We start from the raw sequence: 13,810 nt of genomic DNA, 5'->3' as shown, positions 1-13,810 counted from the left end.
TCAGTGAGCAAATATTTATTGAGTGTCTACTTATTCCAGGCATTCAACATACAGCAGTGAACAAAACACAGAGCCTACAACAAGAGTTGGGAGGGAAGACAGACAGACAACAAAGAAATTTAGTAATAAAGTATTTTACATAGTGATAAGTACTTACAGGGTGGAAGGATAGATAATGATAGAGTTGGGGTTCTATTTTTAAAAGAGGGCTCAGTGAAGCCCCTGGAACAGGTCACAGTTGAGCAGAAAGCAGACTGCAATGAGGGAATGGGCCAGGTAGCTATCTGTGAGGAGCACTCCATGCAAGAGGGAACTGGAGGGAGGGGTCAATGGCCCTGAGAAGGGACAGCACTTAATTTGTTTGAGAAACTATAAAGACCTCAGAGAGGTTAAAGAGTAAACCAAGATGTATTAGACTCTCGGCTGCCATGACAAAGTAATGCAGACCAGTGGCTGAAGAGAAATTTATAGTCTCACAGTTTTGGAGGCTCAATGTCCAAGACTGAGGTGTGGCAGGGTTGGTTCCTTCTGAGGCTTCTCTCCTTGGCATACAGATGGTCACCTTCTCCCTGTGTTTTCATCTGGCCTTTGCTCTGTATGTGGCTGTGTCCTTATTTCTTCTTATAAGGACATCCGTCACACCAGTCGTATTGAATCAGGGCCCATCCTATGACCTCATTTTAACATAATTCCCTCTATCTCCAAATACAGTCTCATTCTGAGGTACTGGGGGTTGGGATGTCAACACATGAATTTTAGAAGAACACAATTCGGCCCATAACATACGTGGTAGAAGATAAAAACTCAGAGAGGGGGCACTTGTGTAGCTCATTCAGTTGGGCGGCCAACTCTTGGTTTTGGCTCAGGTCATGATCTTGGGGTCCTGGGATTGAGCCCTGCATCAGACTCCGTGCTCGGAGGGGAGTCTGCTTGGCATTCTTTCTCCTTCACCCTCTGCCCCTCCCCCTGCTCACACTTTCTCTCTCTCTATGTAAAATAAATAAATAAATCTTAAAAAAAAAAAAAGTCAGAGAGATGGGAGGGTGAGGGGAGCAGACTAGGTAGGGTCTTGAGTTTGAATTATTCTGATGGGAATGGGAAGCCACTGGGGGGTTTTACTCAGGAGAACAGCATGAGCTGTTCTTGGTTTTCTAAAGGTCACTCTGACCCCAGCATGGAAAATGGATGGGAATGGAGCAAGGGTAGAAGCCAGGAGAGCACTTAGTAGTCTTGAGACAAGACCTTCTCTTTCGATTAGGACAGTCAAGAACGCACTCCCTGACGACGCAGCATTGAGGGGAGTAAAGGAATAAAGTAAAGGGAAATTCATGGAGGTACCTGAGGAAAGAGAAGCAAAACAATTTCTCAAATGAAATTGAATGTAAAGAGGCTACTTAATGAATTTAAGGTGAAATAAGTATTAGAGGACTCCTACTGTCACATGATTTGAATATGTAACCCATTTATTCATCTTATTAGCCTGACTTGGCTAATTTGCTTTTCTTTCCTATTCCTGCTTTCAGATTTTTTTATTCCCAGTTTATTTCACTAGTTTTGCAAAATGTTTTGTGTCCTCTTTTATTTGGAATTTATAACTGAAATTGAAAATTTAAGTACTAACTTGAAATATGGTCATAATTTCAATAACACTTGGGATTGAAATAGCTAGATTATCCAGATACTGCAAACAAGTATTCATTAGAGTCGTTGAAAAAGCAACCCAAATTAGAACTTAATGAAGCTCTTGGGGCGCCTGGGTGGCACAGCGGTTAAGCGTCTGCCTTCGGCTCAGGGCATGATCCCAGCGTTATGGAATCAAGCCCCACATCAGGCTCCTCCGCTATGAGCCTGCTTCTTCCTCTCCCACTCCCCCTGCTTATGTTCCCTCTCTCGCTCTCTATCTCTGTTGAATAAATAAATAAAATCTTTAAAAAAAAAAAAGAACTTAATGAAGCTCTTAATAATTTTATGTGTAAGGAAGAAACTACATAAAGAGAAAGTAAAAACATTTCTTACTACACTTCAGACATATTGGAAACTGCTTTGAAAGTTCAGATCATTTGAGGCTCTTCATGCTTGTGGCATTTCAAGCGTCTGCCAACCTCAGCTTGCAGACCTGCTACAGGGTCTTCTTTTCCAAGACTCCTTGAGCCCCATCTGAATCCCATCTTGGGAAGGAAGTAGCAAAATAACAGGGGTCCTGAAATTCCCTAGACACCTAAACTTCCATCCTTCCAGCAACATAATACATGGAAATTTTTAAGAAAGGAGAGGAAGAAGGAAGGAGGGGTGGGAAGAAGAGACAGCAAACCTGCATACATTTTGACCTAGCAATTTTAGTTCTAAGAATTTACCATAAGGAAGTATTTTAAAGACCCTCATCACCACATATATTCATGAAAGAATGAAACAGCCCAGAGATCTAGTCATAACAACCTTCCTTCTAGTGCCCCACTTGGCCCTACTTCACTTGCCTAATTCCTACTCATCCTATAGGCTCAGCTTAAATTCCACTTTCTGACAAAAACACTGCCCTGACCCCCAAGATGAGATCAGGGCATTCTGCTAGTGACTCATATAGCACCCTCTTTGTCTTTGTAGCACTCACCACAATAGTAAGTAATTATTTGTGCAGTGCTTAATGTTTGCCAGTCCTCTTCTCTTCCCAGACCATAATCTCTGTGAGGACAGAAACTATGTCCATTTTCTTCACAGCTATATCCTTAGAGGGTATCACTGTTGGGCAGATAGCATGCTCTCAATAAATATGTATTGGGGGGCGCCTGGGTGGCTCAGGCAGTTAAGCGGCTGCCTTTGGCTCAGATCATGATCCCAGGGTCCTGGGATCGATCTCCATGTCAGGCTCCCTGCTCAGCCAGGAGTCTACTTCTCCCTCTCCCTCTGCCCCCAGCCTGTCCATCCCCCACTCATGCTCTCTTGCTCTCTCTCAAATAAATAAATAAAATCTTTAAAAAAAAGAAATAATATTAGATAAATAAATAAATAAATAAATAAATAAATAAATAAATGTGTTGGCATTGGATCCGCTTTAAATGGATACATTTTATGGTATGTGAATTACATCTCAATAAAGCTTTTTTAAAAAGATGTTACCATTAATACATTAATTAAGGGGTGCCTGGGTGACTCAGTTGGTTAAATGTCCAACTCTGATTTTGGCTCAGGTCATGATCTCAGGGTCATGAGATCGACTCCCATTGGGCTCTGTGCTCCATGGGGAGTCTGCCTGAGTTTCTCTCTCTCCCTCTCCCTTTACTCCGCCATCCTGCATGCTCTCTCTCTCTAAAATAAATAAATAAATCTTTTTTTAAAAAATTAATTAATTAAACATACTAATGAAAATTGCCAGATAGTGTCATACAATGTAATTAGAAAAAAGTATTTGAGCAATATGTCTATTGACATGGAAAAATATTTTAAAAATATTATGCAAGAGTCTTATAAAATGGTTTATACAACATGATCTAATTATTTTGCTTGACAAAGGATATACCCATACATGTCACTAATATTTATTGAATGTCCATATTTCTAGACACAGTTCTAAGGGTTTGTGATACCAGTGAATAAAGATCCCCATTATTGTGGAGCTTACATTCTAGCATGGGAGATTGGCCATAAGTAATAAACATAAAAAATAAGAACATTTTACAGTACGTTAGAAGGTAAAAAGGGCCATGGGTAGGGAGTGCAAGGGTTTTGTAGATGAGAATGAGAGTGCTGGGGAGAGGCATGCTGCAGTTGTTGTTTTTAACATTTATTTATTTGAGAGGGAGAGAGAGAGAATGCAAGTGGGAGGAGGGGCAGAGGGTGAGAGAGAATCCCAAGCAGACGCCCTGCTGAGCAGAGCCCCACGCATGGCTCCTACTGTGAGATTGTTACCCCAGTCAAAACCAAGAGTTAATGCTCAACGGACTGTGCCACCTAGGCGCCCCCATGCTGCTTAATCCTTTGAGAAGGTGAACAAAGACTCAAGAAAGAGAATTAGCCAAGTGGGTATCTGACAGAACAGCAAGCCCCCAAAGCATGTTGTAGCCACCTCCTGCTCAAGGAGCAGTGAGGACACTAGCGTGGCTGCAGCAAAGCAAGCAAGAGGGAATGCGTTAGGAGAGGTGGGTGTGGCAGCAACAGTCCCTGTTGACCAGTGTCAGAACTTCAGCTTTCACTCCATGAGGGATGGAGGCCATTGTGGGAATGTGACCAAAGAGAGAGATGATCTCCTGTTCCAGAGGGTGGCTCTGGCTGCTGAACTGGGGCAGGGGTGGGGAGTGGTGGTGGTGGGGGGGGGGGGGGAATAGTGAGGCTGTTTAAAGGTTAGCACAGTAATCCAGGCAAGAGAGGACAGTGGCTCAGACCCAAGAAACAGCAGAATAGGTGGCTAGGAGAAGTTAGTGTCCAGATTTCCAAAGATAGAGCCAACAGGATTTCCTAATGGATTGAATGTGAGGTGTGAAGAGAGGAATCAAAAACCTAAGTTTGGGGTCTAAGCAACTGGGGGATGGAGTTGACAATAAGAAAAATGAAGGCAGCAGGTGAAGGCTGGTTTGAAAGAAAGAATTGGAATTTAGGTTTGGATGTGTTATTTTTGAGCCATTTACCACACCTGTGCTAGATCATTTTCAAATTACCATCACTGGCACCCTTGGCTAAAGTATCTGCCCAGAAGAGGCCAGGACTACATTTCCCAGAATCCCCTTCTCCATTAGTTAGCCAATGAGAGTGATGTTCTAAGTGGCTTTGGTTTGAGCTTTTTGAAAAATGCTCACCTGGGGATAGGTGCTTGTTATTCACAGTAGCTTCAGGGCTTAACTATTCCACAAAGGAGTAGGTGGGAGGATCCTGAAATCTGCCATAGCTTCCAGACCTGTGCTTGCTGCAGGCTGAAACACAAGTGACAATTTTTTGTCCTTTCTTCTAACCAATGGCCTTCTAACCATTGTTTGAACTTCCAATTCATAATCAGCATGCATAGTCTTCTGTTTCCTGACTGATAAAACATGCAAATGGAGATGTGCAGTGGGCACTTGGAAATGTCAGTCTGGAATTTGGTGGGGAATTTGGGGCTGGAGATGAGATTTGGAGGTCATCAGCAAATGACAGCATTTAAACCTTGAGCATGAATGATCACCAAATGTAGAGAGAGAAAAGGTCAAGAAGCAAGCCTGAAGCAAACCAACGTGCACAGGCTGCAGGAAAGAAGATGCCATGTTGGCTGAGGAGGAACCAATGAGGCAGAAACATCCAAGCCAGCCCGGCACCCCAGAAGCCAGAGGGGAAAGAGCAGCAAGGAGGAGAGAATGGCCGCCTATGCCAAGTGCTGCTGATCAGTCGATTAGCTGACGGCTGAGGATTGACCCACTGGATCACACACATGACAGGGGAGAATTGAAACCCACTGGATCACGTAGCGTGGAGGTCATTGGTGACCTGGACAAAGGCAGTTCTGTGAGGTGGAGGCAGTTCTTTAAGCCTGACTGGCGTGGGTTTTAGAAAGAATGAGAGGAAAAGAATTGCACACAGCTGTGTTCAGTATAGAAAGCCTGGTGACTTACATGAAAATGTGGACAAGCAATATCTCTGGGTCATGTAATTACAGGTGAGGTTTTGTCCCTTGTATCTTTTTACTGATTAGCTGAAATGAACATACACTCCTTCTCTAATAAGTAAAAATAAAATTATTATCAACAACTCTAAATGCTTCAGCTACCAACCTGCCGCAGCCTGGGGCTGACTCTGAGCTCCAAGGGGCTCAGGTCTAAGAAAAACAAATGGTAGACATATACAAGTTCTTGGATGTCGGTCTCAGTTCCCAGACATTGCTCCACCTTCTCTTTCCCCCAACAACACCAAATGATACACACGCTGTCTGCTGTTCCCACACTTCAATTGCTGAGCATTTTCAAATTAAATAGTATCCTGACAACTTCAAAATTCTTTTCAATAATTAAAATAAACGTTTATGGAACACTTCCCATGTAGCAGGAACTTGCTAAACACTGCATTGAAAAAGATGAATGTGATTGCCAAGTGCGTAATTTACACTGGGAGCACTGTTTATGCAGGATAGCCAAAGACCCATCTAGCAGATACACCTGTCAACTCTACCGAGGAGAGAAGGGAAATATGAGAAATTTCAGGCACTGGAAGCCTGTAAGACCTAAAAAAGGTAAAAAAGAATCCTTGGGAAATCCAAATGTGACATTTTATAAGGAGTGTTAACCTGTTATTGGAATTAAAACGTTCAGAGATTTTTGTGAACTGCTTCGGAACAAAGGCTCTTTTCCTGATCTTCTGTACCCAGCACCTCTCCCTGTAGCGCATATGGTTAGCACTTAATTAACATTTATTGGACTAATTACACCACTTGCTCTCCTTTACTGAAATAGTCATAATGATTATCCCCTCTTTTTAGCAAATACAAAGTTAGGTTTAATGAGTGCGGACTAATTAACATACAAGTAAAGCTAGAAAATCTTCAAAGGCTTGGAGTACCCATGGGGGCATTTCTCTCCAGCCTCCAGATGATTTCTGTCATGGTAATGGTGATGTGCTCAATTCCTAGTCCCTGGAGTTGCAAAGTCCAGCTACAAAGAAGGGGGTCTTCAAAGTACAAAAGGGAAGAAAACAAGGATTAAAAAATGGATACAACAGTATAGCTGAGGTGAAAAGTCACAGTGTTAAATCTTGGTGAGTCTCCTAAGTACTGATAATAGACATGCAGTAAAAAATCTTATCAGGTTAATGATAATAATAATGAAGCTAAGTGCTTTTTACTAATTGAATGCTTTCACCTACTTTAATGCTCAAAACAACTGGAAGCAGAATTATTAGCCCTATTTTACAACTGAGAAAACTGAGTTTTCGGATGGCCTGAGCGATGAATGACCCCAAGGCTGGGCTCAGGGCCAGCCAGATGAATGGGGGCAGCTGCAGACTGGGTTCCCACAAGGCGACACAGAAGCATTACCAGTATGTTTGAGCAAGAGTGATCAGAGAAAGAAGGGGCAGAGGAATGCAAATTTGCAGGAGGTTTAGCAGCATTTAGGGACCTCTCACCCATTCTTGGCACACAGTGGCTCAAGAGAAAGAAGCCAAAATCAAACTTAGACTTATCAAAGACTCAGAAATACACTGCTATGGATCTATTATCAGTGGTCATCAAGAAGGAAGAATCAACATGAAAGCCTTGTGGGTATGACAATGGTCAGAAAATTGTATTACATTCCTAGGCTGTAATGAAAAATGCCAAATTTATTTGAAATGTAAAATTGTATTACATTCCTAGGGTGTAATGAAAAATGCCAAATTTATTTGAAATGTAAAATGAAGTGACAAATCATGACCAGCAGGTGGCAGGCTTACCTCATGATGATTTCTTAAAAACCTTGCAGGATTACAGTAAACTTTTAAATCTAAGTAATATCATTACAAAAATTCCAATATATCTCATATATCTCATGAAATATATCATATAGCTCATATTTAGCAGGAATTAGGAATACAGCATTATTTAATCATACTATGTCCTGTAACTTCATGGCAAATGTTGACTAAATTTGTTTATTCAATTAACTGCAAGAACATAGGATAATACATGTAGGTATTAAGTGAATTCATCATCAAGACATTTCTGCATTGCAGACACAAAGTACAATGTCTAGACCATTCCAAATTATAATGGGGGAAATAATATATTTAAATATTGATTTCCCATTAAGATATTTAATATACTCTGTCTTCCTATGTGAGACTTGTATAATTTTATATTGCATACTCCTGTTTCACTTAATTTTTTAAAAAATGCTTAAAGTTTTCACTCATTCTACATTTAAAAGTATATTTCACATACTATTCAAAATTAAAATGGCAAACCCCATCAGATAACCATGTCAAATATATGTTTACTCTTAAAATATATGTTGAGTCTAGCAGAGTAAGATAACACATTTTGCTTTATTGAAAATAATATTTCTCTCTTTACCTTACTTACATTACGACAACTTCCGGCTTCACTAACCAAGGTAATAAATTAAGAATGCCATCCCCTAGCAGTTTCTTGGGCATTAAGAAGGAAAAGAGAAGGTTCCTGCCTTCGAGGAGCGTATAACCATATTACAGAGACAAGACCAATAGAATCTTATGTTTCTGGGAACCTTCTACAATTCCTAAATTCATGATTGCATATACATTCCCTTCGAAAGGCTTACATTATCAAAGCGCAACACAGCAGCTAGTTTGACTTTTGAGTAAGGAATGGTCAGCTAGGCACTGCGTAACTCAGTTACTCATTACCACCTCACACCACAGCCCAACCCCCACACATTCACACATCCACTCTTCAAAATTCAGGTGATTACAATTTGCATCTCAGAAAAGTTTCATGGGCCTAGGTATCCGAGTTCCTTTTACTTACAGAACCAGAAAGTGTTAATCTACAAATGCCAGGCAGCTAATAAATGCATGACATGATAAAAACATTAGGGGGTATGTACATTTCAAAAGTCAGGTAAGAAAAGTCAGGAGACAGAATGGACCAAGTCACAGAAGGCTGGGGGTGCCGGCGACAAGTGCGGAGCTAGCCCTGCACCGGTGAGAACAGCTAGGAAGATTTCCTGACGGCGATAAAGGTGAACTGGAGCTAGCATGATGGCAGAGATTCAGAGAAAGAAGGGCCATTTGGGTTCGGAGAGAGATATTAGAAAATATAAAAGATCTTTAATTATTGCACAACATTTGGAAGACACTTCACCTAATTTAATTTTAAAAATCATGTGCTCTTTACTGCCCGTGAATCTCCTTAGAGGGTTGTATCTAATAATTAATCTTCTAGGATTCTACTGGTGCTAACCCTCCCTAAGCTGATTTTCTTCATGCCAACTGCATTGTTATGGATCAAATTGTGTCCCCCCCGCCCCCCCCGGTGCCCAAATCCCTATGTTGAAGTCCTAACTTCAGTAACCTCAGAATGTGATCTTACTTGGAAACTGGGTGGTTGCAGATGGAATTACTTGGGATGAGGTCACAATGGAGTAGCGTGGCCACAATATGACTGGTGTCCTTATAAAAAGGAGACATTTGGACACAGACACACACCCAGGGAGAACACCATGGGAAGACTGGAGTGAGGCTGCCTCAAGCCAGTGAACCACCGGAAGCCAGGACAGAGGCCTGGAACAGATCCCTCCCTAAGGCCTTCAGAGGGAGCATGGCTTGCGGACACCTTGATCTGGGACTTCTCGCCTCCAAAACTATGACACTAGTTTCTGTTAAGCCACTCGATCTGTGGTACTTCATTACAGCAACCTTAGAGCTAACTAACCACACACATCAACCAGAGCTCACTACCTTGGCCCAGTATTGGACACATACAAACGGGTACAGTGAGATCCAGCAGGAGTTTCCAGATGTAGTGGTGTATTCAAATTGCAGATCAGGGGACAAACTGGTTCATGCCCAGGCTATATATATCCAAAGACTCTGGGTAAATCTTCTTTTGCCAAGTTGAAATGAAGTGTGGCTGCTGGTGGAGGCCTGTGAAACAGCAAGAGGGGCCAGATGAGGCTGCTCTCTGGGTTCCCACACGGGGGGGGGGGGAAGGGGGGGGCTGTGCCCCTGCTCTATCAACTACCCGGTTGTTTGCAGCATCAGCCTGGTGCGAGGCGTTCACAGTGCGCTCCTTGAGTTCCTCTTGTTCTTGCTCTAATGGCGGATCGGTCAGCAGATGGACTTCCTTGCATGGCAGGACTGGGCTTCCGGCTCTGACTGCCAACCCAAAAAATGATCCAGAATACTCCTGACCCTGATCCACACAACTATGACTCTACCTTTGGTGGCAGTACTGTGCTGATCCTGAAAAACAAAACAAAACAAAAAACTGTCCATATCGCTCTGTTTATTTGGTGACTTACTTATTAACTGACATCCCCATTTCTGAAAAGGACGTGAGGTGCCTTAAAACAAAAACACCTGGCCAACAGGTACCTTATGAACTCTATGATGGGAAATGGACAGGGTAGCAGCTACCCATTCCATAAGGTCTATTTTTATGGACTTGTCAGGTCTTCCCAGATACCCAGTGGAAACATATGCCCGACTGTGCTATTAGAATGACGTGTGCTTTCAAACTCTGAAATAAGCTCTATCAGCTATCATGTTACATTTTACACATAGCAGACAACCAAAGGTAAACTGATCAGTGTAAATGGTAGAGAGAAAGGGGGGAATGTTCCCATTTCTCATTCTTATTATCTGCTGATTACATTTCCCTATAACAGGCTCAGTAACACAATAAACTCCTCATGCAGGAAATTTCACTTTGTGGAAAATGTTTTGTGTGTGTTTCTAAGTTGTTCTTGTATATACTCTAAAGGTGACAGAACTCCTAAAAGAGACAGAAAAAACTCTAAGAGCCAAATATATAACGGAAGAACAAGGAGTGCAAAAAATAGAAGAAATAAAAATGAATGGAGCGAATCGTTTTTACTAGAGAAATAAGCATACAAGCACTACAACTCCTTACAAATTTTTTACACAGAGAACTGCAGCTCCAGCAAAGAGGCAGGGGTGGGGGAATGACTGACAACATTTAAAATTTGTAACAAATTGATTTTTTAGGAAATTTTTAAAGAAAAAAACAGAATCTAAGAATTTCAGTGAGAGCAAGTGATCATAGACTTTTTCTGTAAGAGATGTTTTGAATTATCTTAGAGTCTCAAAATAAACAAAAAACCAGAACCATTTCTTCAAGAAAGGTACATGTGGTACAGTTGCATTCAAAACCCAGTCCCATGCATACCACGTTCAAACTGCATGGCAACACAGCCACTCTCTCCCAAAAGATTCATTTAATTGCATCCTTACAAAAAAGAAAACATCTCAGGCCCTCATGCTAGCAGCACATTGCATTAACGTGACACTAATGTTGGCCCTGTCTGAAATTGTCACTCATTTGTCCTGCTGTAAACTGATTCTTCCATATAAGGGCATGGGTCAGCGTTGAGACTATTACCCTGAAGGATGACACTATGTTCTAGACAAACGTTTTCTGGAAACACATGGTCTTAGTCAGCTCTGGCTACTATAACAAAATACGATAGGCTGGGCGATTTAAACAACAGACATTTATTGCTCACAGTCTGGCAGCTAGGAGTCTGAGACCAGGGTGCCAACGCGGTCAGGTTCTGGTTAAGAGTTCCTTCCTGGCTACAGAAGGCTGCCTTCTGGCTGTGTCCTCCCATGGCAGGGAGAAAGATCTTCTTGTGTCTCTTGTAAAAAAGCGCTAATCCCAGCAGGGTCCTACCCTTAGGACCCGACTACTTTCAAACCCACTCCTCATGCCATCACGCTGGGGGCGGTTAGGGTTTCAACATAGGAATTTGGGGAGGACGTTACTCAGTCCATAGCACACACACAGGATCTATCCAGTTTTGCTCCCCTTTTGAAGTCCTCTCTCACGTAAATTATTCATCTGTGCACAGTACACAAACTCAGCAGAACCCACGCCAGTGGGTTTTGAGCCTGCACTTCGGGCTAAGACGGGAGGGCACCTGCCACCTCAATAGTGATGGGATGCTGTGTACATTTGTGTATAGGGCTTCTCGGCAACAGGCAAACACCATACACAGTCAGCACATTCACACACCAGATCTCAAGCACTCAGAGGAAGGGTCAGTGCACACATTTTGTAAATGAAGTGGAACTCGCGTGGTGGGCTACACGGCTGGGAGGAAAGTAGCATTCATGGCAGGCTGGCCAGAGGAGGCTGGCTGGAGAGGCAGTATAGAGGACACTTACTCCCGAGCAATTCAGTCTGTGGAGGTCCAGCTACTCTGCCCCCAGCAAATACCAGGCCTGTTGGAAAGGGCCTCATTATATTCCACTCTGGCTGGAAATATTAGGTGGAATTAAATGAGAAGAGCACAAAGATTCGTGGAGTTCATGGACTCCATGCTCTCAATCATTCAGTTTTTATCAACAATATGGCTAGTAGCAGTGCTCTTGTGATCATCTTAAAACACTGCACAGACTCCTCCAAGAACCAGAACAAGGTGAAATCAAATTCCAAACATAAATGATATCCTGGTTTTCCTGGCACGCTGTAGTATGTTGTGATCGGAGACCAGTAATCAACCAAACAGACCTTCATCGAACAGTTCGAACTGCATCAAAACCTCTCTGTGCAACCCCTCTCCAGTGGGGCCACAGCAACTCTCAAGTAATCTGACTGAATCAAAGAACTGCCACCGACTCCCAGTGTCCCTTCACATCACAAAACCCCTCCTTATGGGACAAAAGGCAGTGGAGCCCCTGACTTCAGCATCCGATCCCTGTAAGACACAGAATATATGAATCCTTGTTATGTTTAATCCTCAGAGTATCAGGCATTTCTTAGGCACTACAGTTACAGAGATTTAATATTAAGCCAGAATGGAGTCAACCCCGTGGACAAGATGGAACATCTGCTTGTCTCCCGGTAGGCTCCATTCACCTGGAAATTTGATAGGTTCTTCAAAACAGATGGATCTGACGCCCAGATATTTACATAGAGAATTTCCTTTCATCCCTCCCTTTGGAAATAGGTTATATACTCAAACAGGTATGTTAAATTTTATGGTTAATGGAAGGGATTTTCTTTTTTCTTATTTAAATTAATTAGCCAACATAGAGTACATCATTAGTTTCAGATGTAGTGTTCAATAATTTATAAGTTGCATATAACACCCAGTGTCCATCACATCACGTCCAATAATTTATCAGTTGCGTATAATACCTAGTGCTTATCACATCACGTCCTGGAAGGCATTTTCTAGGTTAAGTTTTATTATACACTAATTTTAGAACCCAACCTGACATGAGAGCCCTCCCCAAATACCAACTTGCTTCTAACCAAATAATCATTCTTCTTTTTTTAAGGCAAACAACTATTCAAAATGCAGTCATTGCCTATTTTCTGTATACCTCCTTTCCTAATATAGACTAGTTTTTTTAAAAACTGTATAAATCACTATTAAGCTCATATTTTAATCAACAGACACTTAGCAAACACCTACTATGTGCAGGATAATACCGTGGGCACAGAGCTTGCAAGAACATGAGCTGTGGCCTCTATTCTCAGGAGTTTTAACTAGTTTGATGAGCAATGCATGTTAAATGTAGCTTGCACAATAAAATAGTTTTAATGTTGTACCAGATAAAAATAAAAATCACTTCATTTGACGTTTAGGAAAATTCTTTATACTGATTAAAAATGTAAAATTCATTATATTTTTATTGTTGCTGATATTTATTCTTGCTGTAGGCCTGTCACTGAAAATTCATTCATCATGCTTAATGGTTTTATTAATCTTCCACTATAAATAACTCACGGGATAAGAGTCACTCTCCAATTTGTTTTATAGCTGACAAAAAAAAGGCACCCTAGTTCTTTTGTAAAGGAACTGTCACTATAAATTATGCCATGTTCCCAAATTGTAGACAAATCTGGCATATTTGTTTTCTATAAATTAAAATGTATGCATTAGACTTGATTTTCCCTCTTATTGAAATTTTAGTTTCACTGATCCAAAATATTACATCTAATTCATTCTAAAACTCATGAATTATATGGCTAATTTATTGTGATGACCTTAAAAGCCAATCATACTGAAACCCATAAAACATTACTCAATTTACCACACCCTCACAGGTGTGCTAGTGAGCCACAGTCACCTTAATGTTTAGGATGACACAGCTTGACAGTTAATGCCACAAATAAAAAATAATCTCACTCTAAAATTATCAATATGCATTT

The 13,810-nt window shown here is 41.5% G+C and overlaps 1 long non-coding RNA gene across 7 annotated transcripts in view; it reads right to left on the bottom strand.

The window, feature by feature from the left end:
- LOC123793589 (uncharacterized) overlaps positions 1-13,810 on the bottom strand; it is a 47,792-nt gene that overhangs the window by 24,988 nt on the left and 8,994 nt on the right. For 6 of the 7 annotated variants that reach the window (XR_015726520.1, XR_015726521.1, XR_015726524.1 and 3 more), the window contains exon 2: positions 9,391-9,870. This is a non-coding gene — a long non-coding RNA (uncharacterized LOC123793589). The remainder of the gene's footprint in view (positions 1-9,390; positions 9,871-13,810) is intronic. The other variant, XR_015726526.1, reaches the window with a different exon arrangement.

This window comes from Ursus americanus, chromosome 13 (assembly GCF_024610735.1).
Source record: "Ursus americanus isolate L20-20 chromosome 13, mUrsAme1.1.p, whole genome shotgun sequence".
NCBI lineage: Eukaryota > Metazoa > Chordata > Mammalia > Carnivora > Ursidae > Ursus > Ursus americanus.
Note: the sequence above shows the minus strand (reverse complement) of the source record. Positions and strands in the feature narration are given on the sequence as shown.